This window comes from Octodon degus, unplaced genomic scaffold, assembly GCF_000260255.1.
Source record: "Octodon degus isolate 3935 unplaced genomic scaffold, OctDeg1.0 scaffold00026, whole genome shotgun sequence".
Lineage (NCBI taxonomy): Eukaryota > Metazoa > Chordata > Mammalia > Rodentia > Octodontidae > Octodon > Octodon degus.
The window spans coordinates 17,521,808-17,530,791 of record NW_004524602.1 but is presented as its reverse complement, the minus strand read 5'-3'; the positions used below and the strand labels follow the sequence as shown (position 1 = coordinate 17,530,791).

The window sequence follows — 8,984 nt, the reverse complement described above, 5'->3', positions numbered from 1 at the left end:
TCCAAATGTTAAACTCTTATCAGTGTACAACAGCATCAGGTAAACATTCCCATCCCAAAAGAGAAGAATGGGGGATAGACAACAATGAGACAAAAGGAAGACCAAATCCCAGCAGGGCAAACATCACATCCTATGGTTCTAGGTCCAGCACTCAGGACAAAGATATGAGCTACAAAGGGCTTGAAGATCACTCTCTCTTGCACTGCCATCTGCAACCCAAGCTCTGTCTGTTGGGGTAGCTTTGCTCGCTGCCTGTGGCCTTCCTCAGCAGATGAGCCATGTTCCTGGTGTCTTCAACTTTCTGCGGTCTCTACTGCACTCTCAGCTTCACACTTCCAGCTTCACTGCACTGCCCTCTCAGGAGTACACTGCCTGACTTTCCCAGATGTTCCTCCAAAATCTGAGTTCAAGCCCCCCTGGCCCCACAACTTATATTCTGCATGCCTGTCATACCAGGATCATGTGGATAATGCCAAAGTCTCCTAGCAGCTCAAGCAGTAGCTGGGCCCCCTTGGGTTGTGGTTACAGAGGCCTCTGCCTGGATGTTGGAGCACTGAAGAGAAACCTCTGGGAATAATTCCCTAGGTGGCCTTTCTTGATCCAGGGCTTTTAGATAAAAGCTTTACAGCTTTGTACACTGGAGCCTAAAATGGGTTGTCTTGTGGATTTTTCTGAGGTACCCTCAAGGCGTCTTTTCTACTCTTATGGTGCAGAGTACTTTGGTTTCTTTCTTTGCTTTTCAGTGTTAATCTTTTCAGTAGCCAAGTTCTCCTTGGCTGAACTTTACAAGCTCCAAGTTTATAGGCACCAGATTTATAGGTATTTCCTTCTTGGCAACCAGCAAATTTTTCAAATCTGCTTTTCTCTTTGGTTTTACTTTTCATGATAGGTGTGGCTAAGAGCTGCCAGCAGTGCCCAACCCATGGCCTCAGAATTGGGTTGCCCTAAAATTTTTTTCTACCAGATTAGTCTACCACCTTTAATCTGTCTCCAGAAAATTCTCAGGACAAGAACACAGTATATACCAATTTCTCCCAGAGCATGACATACCCGTAGTCTTGAGTCCAACTGCCAGTGAACTCTTGTTCTGCCTGAGGCCTCTTGAGCCTGGCTTTTATGATCAGCATGTAGATCCCCACTCTGTCCTGGGATCCAATGAGAATCTCCCAGCTATCTCAGTTTCTAGGATTTAGGGCTTCTCAAGTTGGCATGTCTACACCTTTCCAATCTGTACCCACAAACCAGCCCCAAAGGCTCCTAAACCACATGGTCAGGTACTGTTGTGGCAGCCTTTGGTATTAGGAGTGGGGCCACTCCTAATAAAGAGAAAGGATTCCTTTATAATAAATGTGTGATTCATTTCTCATTCTGGCCCTTGAGGTCATGACGTCCCTGCCCACGTCAGCACTCAGGATGAGTTGAGGGATGTGAATGCCAGGTGGAGGGCCAGAGAGGTGACTGTTCCTTTCAGTCTGGCAGAGGTGATGCTGTTTGATCACCTTTCATTTCGGAGGCCTGGGTTGGTTCTCAGCTTGCTTTTCTCCTCGGAGAGCCCCGAAGCTGGCCCCTTGCCCACCCACCTGGTGCCCCAGTCACAGATTCCTTTCTCTTTATGAGTCTGCCCTGGAACTATCTCTCTTCAGGCACAGCTGGTTCCTGTGCTGTGTTGATCTCATCCAGATAGTCCCGTGGGCCGCAAGCCACATATGGCTCATTTTGAACCAGAATATCCAGGATTTTGGTCTTGGTTCTTTGTGACTTTTTCTCTTATGACTGAGAACATTTCCTTCTCTAATTGGAGAGCTAATGGCCTGGCAAGCTGTGCATGTGCACACACGATGTCCTCGTAAAAGGAACAAACGGACCCGCGGAGGGAGCAGGATTGTCACAGGAGGTGCACAGGGTACCGGATCAGAGTCCCTCTCCAGATTCTGATTAGTCACTTCCTAGCAGCGTGGCTTTCGTGAAGTCGCTCATCTGTCCGTTTTTAGGCAGGCCCGGCATGCCGTAAGCAAGTGTGCCTGGCGCACGGCGCCCAAGCTGTGAGTGCTGCAGTGACCAGTGACAGGTGGCCACCCGGGCCCTGCCCGCTTTTAGAGACTCCTGTGAGCGTGAAGCACCTTAGTCACTCTGAGCTTTGGTTTCCTTATTTGTAAAGAGGACCTGACGCGTGGGTCACCAAGAGGGCCAGGGGGCTTAGTTGTGGGGTAGGCAGCTGTGAAGAGAAGGGATGCAGGAGCTGTGTGGGAGGCTTGGCCACAGAGAGCACTCGATGAATGACTTACTCTTGTTCCCATCACGTGCTGTTAGACGCGACACAGTCACAGGAGCTGAGCAGGTGGACAGAAACCTGTGGAGCTGGGTGGAGTGGGACAGTGGTGGCGAACCTAAGCCACGCCCGTTGTTTTTCTTTTAAGACAAAAGCTATTAAGGTAGAGTTGTTTTCTTCCTAAGCTAACGCCTCAGGATTCAGGTTTAATTGCGGTGTTGGCACTTTTCAGTAAAGAAGTGAGTTCTGGGTCGCAGTTTGAATAGTCTAGAAGGCTCGTCACCACTGGGCCAGAACTTCTAGGACACAGGCTAGAGGTCCAGTTTGCAAAGAATGCCGTGCTGAAGGTGCCGCTTGATGCAAAGCAGTAAGTCATGAACTATAAAGTGCTTGTAGGAGCAGGGAGGCCTCTGAGAGGAAACCCCCAAAGTGACTGGTGCACTCCGGTCTCTCTGTGGCCTGTCTTCAGTCCTTCACTGAAGATAGTGCAGATCCCTCAGCCAGGAACTGAGAGACTGGCCTGTTGTCACCACGGTGTTTACAGGGCCAGGAAATCACGGGCACCAGAAGCATAGTGGTGCTGTCCCCTCAGACTTTAGCACAGGAGTAAGTACCCGGAAGCTTATTTATACCAGACAGACAGCTCGCAGGTGGCTGCTCCCTGGCACCCCCAAGCACTTGGCCTTCGAGAAAGCCTGGGGCCCCACACACCCAGCGGAAGCTGTCCTTCCTGAGTATTTCCACTAGGTCTCAGTGCTGTGGCTTCTAGTGACCTCCTGGCCCATCCACTGGGCCAAGGTGCAGAGTTCAGTTCTCTGGCTGAGACGGGTCGAGGACCAAGTCTCCGTTCCGCTGCCTCAGAGGGCTGCGCAGTTGGCCAAGTTGCTTCACCTGTCTCACCTTCAGTCTCCTCCTCCCCTCGCCTGGAGAGGACCATGCGTCTTCCCAGGACACTCTCGGGCCACGGTGGGGCAGCGATGAGGCAGCGAGTGCCACGTGTGGCGCGCAGGCCTGGCGGGAACCTCACACCAGCTCACAGTAGCATTCGCATTCCTTTTCACAGGGCCCGAGGCAGACAGGGAGTTTCCCAAAAGGCAGATGTAGGACACAGCACTTTTCCGACTGTAGACCGTGTTTCGTGCTCACAAGCGTCACGGACTTCTTGCAATAATCCAGTTTCTCTGGCTCCTCAGCCCAGGTTTGAGCGCATTTGTGAGTGCTTTGCAGAGGAAGTCCTAAAGGTCAGTAGCTACTGGGGTTTTAGGTGTTTAGCTTCTATGTCCTCTCGGGGCAAATACTTTTCTGCTGTACAGTGTGCTCTGCTAGGAATGCCTTGTCTTCCATATGAAAAGAGGCAGGAAATATGCAGGAGATGTGGGGAGGTCACCCACACCAGACTCTGGCCTGATTCCTCCTCTCCCAGCCTCAGGACGCAGCACTGAGGACCACGCCGCCCCACCCAGTGTCACCTGCCACGGGGGTCATGACCTGCGCACTTCCCCATGCCCCTGTGTGACATTCTCGGGAATCATGCCTCACTGTCTTCACATCTTACTCCCCAAACTAACCGGTTCTCTTTTCCTGGTTTCTCGTGACAGCGAGGAAACCATTTGCGCTCCTTGCATGAGCAGCTTAGTCCTGCCCAACTGTCATTTAAACCTGGAATGTAAGGAAGGACCTGCTGCCCGAGGTGGACGATGTGATTCTGGGAGGGTGCCGCAGGGAAGACAGCAGACAGCCAAGCGACAGTGTACGGGTGTGGCCGAAAAGGCCAGCTGGGGCTCAGTGTGTCGGGAAGACACGCTGGAAGGCACAGGATGCGTGCGCATGCACGGCTGTCTGCCCAGGGGCAGTGCAGTGTCCATGGTGCAGGGACGTGGCGGCCTGGCTGTTGCTGAAGATGCACACTAAGCAGAGGTGTGGACCCCAGAGGCCAGGCCAGGAGAGCCCCACACGGGTGTGAGGCTGTGCTGTAGCCCACGCTGAGCCAGGGAGAGGTGACCGTGCTGCCTCTGTGCCTCTGCCTGGCGTGGCCATGGAGGATGAGAGACCACACTGGCTGAAGGCTGCAAAGCAGGGCTCAGCAAGAGCAGGAATCACGGGCTGTCAGAGAGAGAGAGAGAGAGAGAGAGAGAGAGAGAGAGAGAGAGAGAGGCAGGCAGACAGACCAACTCCAGGGCGCTGGGCTGGGCGCTGAGCCGTGGCACAGGCGCACACCAGTGAGTCACACACTCCTGTTCTGATTTCAGGCGTCTTTCCTCCTTTCCCCTGAACTTCCTTCTCCTGCTTCGGCTGCGCAGAACCCGAGAGCAAGGACAGCGTCTCCTTCCTTCGCCTGCCGTTGCTGCCCCACCCACAGCCCTGAGATCCCTCCGCCTGAGGGATGCGCTCTCTTTGGGGGTTGTCTGGAGTCAGCACAGCCGCCTCGCCACCTTTGCATTCCCCCCGTCCTCCCAGAACTTGCTTCCACGGCTAGGAAAGAAACAGCAACTATTTCTAATTTCTATCCTAGGTGTATTTTCTTCCATCTAGGATCTGATTGTTTAATTTCCTTGAATACGCTAGAAACTGGCACTGAGGCAAAGAAGGGACCTGAATATTTTCTCATAAAATCACAAAACCCAGACGTAAGTAGGCGAGCATTAAATTACATCCTGTGGCCTAGTGCCCCGCCGGTCGGCAAGCCCGGAGTCGGATGCAGCGCTCATTGCTACCTCATGTAGGACTCCCAGCCGCCTGCTCCTGACAGCCAGAGCTTGCCTAGGTGGCGCTCGCTGGATGCCTTCGGCAGAGGTGAAGGGACAGGTACCCACCCAGCAGGAGAGACAACTCAGGAGGCTATCACGCCCCGGCCGCTGCGGGAACGTCTGGTGTGTGAAAGAGGCTTATTTTCTGCGGTCCCAAGAGTAGGCGTGGAGTCAATGGGCAGAAGGTACAGGCAGGATGTCTCTAAGCTCCCCAGCCACTGGCATGGTGACACGGGGAGAGAGCGAGGCGCTGCCTCTGAGGTCCAGCGTTCCCCGACTTCTCAGGCGGCTCCCGCACAGGCCAGGTGCTCCTGCGGTGCTGCAGTTGGCTTCTACCACGCTCCGCTGTGTGCTCTTGAGTCCAGGGCTAGCGTGATGTGGGGTCACAAAAGGACCCAGCACAGGGATTAAGACACCTGGAGCCTGCAGGACACTCACCTTTGGGACCTGGCCACCCTGTGGTGAAGAAGCAAAGCCACGTGACAAGCCACGTGCGGGAGTCCTGACGGGTGCGCCTTTCCGCAGACACGGCTGGAGGGGGCCTGGAGCCGATCCAAGCACTGCAGCTGCTGTAATGCAGAAGAGGAGCTTGCTTTCCTGCAACTAGAAGATCCCGTCTGGAGGTACGGGACACGGTGACACCAGAGTGTGTGGCCTGTGTCTGGTCCATTCTATCATCCTATTTGATTGCTCTTGCTGCAGAAAATGCTGCTCACAAGTTTAGGGTGTTGGGAAAGTAAGCAGGCTTTTCAGGTCTTCTGGGGCAAACTCAGCATATTTTGTTTGGACTTTAATCCAAAATATATGGAAATCTGAGGCGTCTCAGACATACTTTGAAGCCTACCATCACGTGCCGTCTCAAGCAGCTAATCCTCTTCTAGCACAAAGTCAGTCCGCCTTGCTTACTCACAAATGAGTCCCAGGCCCACGGATCTACCGTGGCTGGAAAGCAACACTGGGGCTGTCTGAGTGCCGAAACAGTAGTGACCTGTCAGCTGGGAGAAAGCGAGCCCTGGCTCAGTGTCTTTCAGCGACTCTGCGAGTGTTTGAGATGCGCCAAGGAGCCCGGTGCCCACCTCTTGCCCCCGTAACTTCAGCTGCGTCTCCAAGGCAGCCTCACCACATGCCCACCTGAGCCCAGCTGTTCTCCCCTGAAGTGGCACAGCTGGTGCAGCGACCGAGGGCGTCACACGAGTGAGCGCGCTTGGCAGCTGACTCTGCCATGGCAATGTGCGGCCGGTGGGACTTTTTCTAGAAGGAATCTCCTGAGTGGCTCTGCCAGCCAGGAGCCTCTAGGCGGTACTCGGCTCTGGAAAGCCAGCCTCCTCCTGCGTATGGTAAGAGGTGTGTGTGCTCCGGCATGCACAAGGTGAGGGTGTGTGCTTGAACGTCGCTGGCAACTTGAATCACATCCTTCAGAGCGTTCGGTCAGGGTGACACGTTCCAGCCAGTCCGTATGTGTCTATGGATGACACTGCAAAGCAATGACATTCACAGGAGACCTTTTTGACCTGAGAAGTGGGAGCAGAAAGCTGTCTGGACGTGGCAGCTGCCCTGTTTGAGAGATAATGACCAATTCAGGTTTTTGGTACGAAGAGCAGAGGTGCTGGCTGGCACAGCCTCACACGCCCTCGTGAACAACGCGCCACACACAAGCGTTGCTCTCAGCGCTGGTGGACGCCCAGCGTGGACCCTGGACCCTGGCGCCTTCTCAGTCCTCTCACGAAGATGCCTCCAAAGCCTCGGCGCTTTCACCAGCTCACCTGCTGCGGTGGTGGCCAGAGAAGAGCGAACCCCACCTTGCAACTGCAGCCTCCCTGGAAGTTCACCCACGATGCGCCCTGCAGTGGGCAGGACCAGCGCCACCTCTGAGGAGCTTCCTAGCTGGAGTGCCGTGGCAGCCACCAAGGAGGGTGCTGTTGGCGCAGGCTCATTGGCTGAGGGGTCTTCAGCAATTGCTCCTGTTCATTTTTTGTGTGTTTGGAAAAAACAAAAAGATGTGTCTCTTAACGCAAGTGCTTAGTTTCCTTGTGGCCAAGTAGTTCTGAAGGCCTACCACGCTTTGTGGGACGGCCAGTCGCCACACAGTGTGCACAGTGGGCTCAGAGAATGTGTTTTCTGCTGCAGTGATCCCATGATTTAGGTAGACTCTCGGCAATTTTTTCACTGCAGTTTTCTTTTTGCTGGCTTGTCTCATCAGTGGCTCTGTCCTGCTTTTTCTTTATCCTCCTGCCTCAACCTCCTGAGTGCTGGGATTACCTGGCCTCACCAACAGATTTCAACCCCATTCCTGCTACTCATGTGCTCATGGAGAAAGCCCGTGTATGTGTTGTGGCTTGTGTCTAGGTGGCCCCAAGGCCTCGTGCAGTCCTGGGGCGGCTCCTGGAGTGTGTGACTGATTATTGAGGGTGTGGGTGCTGCACCCACCATGGGCAGGGAGTCTGCGTTATGCTGTGAGGAGGGGAGAGAGGCTGCCTGCTGCTGCCCCTCCCTTTGCTCTCTGCTCTTCCACCACTGCCACCAGGACCGGTTGTCCTCTACCATGTGCCCCTCTCCCTTGGAGCCAGCTGTGTATGGACTAAAACCTCCATTAACTGCAAGCTAAATAAACCTTTGCTTCCTTCCCGAGCCCACTTCTGCCTTCCTTCTTCCCACAATGAGAAAAGAGTAACAAAGACAGTATATACAAATACATTAGGTATTATAATATAATTATGTTTTAATGTTGCATCATTTTTTAACTTTATTACAATCTGGGGATTCTTCCTCTTTGTTACACACAGATCTCCCTCATTGTTTTTTTTAAAAAATGTATTTAGTACAAGGTCTACAGGTTCTCACTACACAGATTGAACTCCCAGTGATACTCCTCTTTTCAGCCTCCCAAGCACTAGAATTACAGGTGCTTGGCATCATGCCCAGTCTCAACTGCAATCTCAGTGCACCCTGGGGGCAGGGCCAGCATGGCACATCAGGGATCAAACCCGGGTCCCTGCATCTGCCTAAGAAGATGCCTTAATCCACTGAGCTACCTGGCCAGTCCTTCCCTCATTCTGTTTTGTAGCTATCTAGTGATTTACTGGACATGCCATAATGTATTTATTCCAAATCTTTCTGAATATCGGCTCCATGGTCCAAAATACCCTCTGCCTGTGAAAGACTACAGAAGACTCACCCCATACGGCATTGCTCGATGTGTGCAGAGCATGGACTCTGAGTACAATGCTGTGTTGCGGCTGCAGGGAAGACAGGACTCTGAGCTGGGCAGCCACCACTCGAGAGGAAAGGTCACAGGGGTTAGGAGGCCCTGGTTGCCAGGTGCATCTGCGACAGTTTTCCTTCATTTTCGTGAACATCAGAAGTGTTTCCCACACATGCTACTAGGGTCCCCTCAGAGTACTAGATGTGGACATGATGTGGTTGGTCTGGTTTGGCACTGCAGCCCCCAATGCAATGACCCCAAACTCCAATGCCTGTGAGAGCCACAAGGGTGACCTAAGTGAGTGAAGCTGGGGAGACCCCACCTCTGCTCAAAGGGAGAAGCCAACTGCTATTCTGTGCCAGAAGATCAGGGGTCGGGGAGGGCCACCAGATCTTCTGGTGGAGTAACAGGATCAATAGGCAAAAGACATGGGGTCTTTCTGCGTGTTGTTTCTTACACTGTCATGTGAAGCTACAATCCTCTTAGTGTAAAAGGCTTAACTTAGAGAAGCCAGAGGTCTAGATCATTGTGTGAAACACATGAGTTGCAAATGTAAACGTCATCACATTGTGCAGGCCCAGCAAAACTCATGTGTGGGCCGGATGCAGGCGTGGGCCTGCCATCTCCCTCTCTGCAGGCTGGACACAGGCGTGGGCCTGCCTTCTCCCTCTCTGCAGACCGGACACAGGCGTGGGCCTGCCATCTCCCTCTCTGCAGACTGGACACAGGCGTGGGCCTGCCATCTCCCTCTCTGCAGGCTGGACAC

General features: G+C 53.5%; 1 protein-coding gene across 6 annotated transcripts in view; it reads left to right on the top strand.

Moving 5' to 3' along the window:
• Aqp9 (aquaporin 9) overlaps positions 1-8,984 on the top strand; it is a 78,006-nt gene that overhangs the window by 58,040 nt on the left and 10,982 nt on the right. The gene's annotated exons all lie outside the window — the stretch shown is intronic.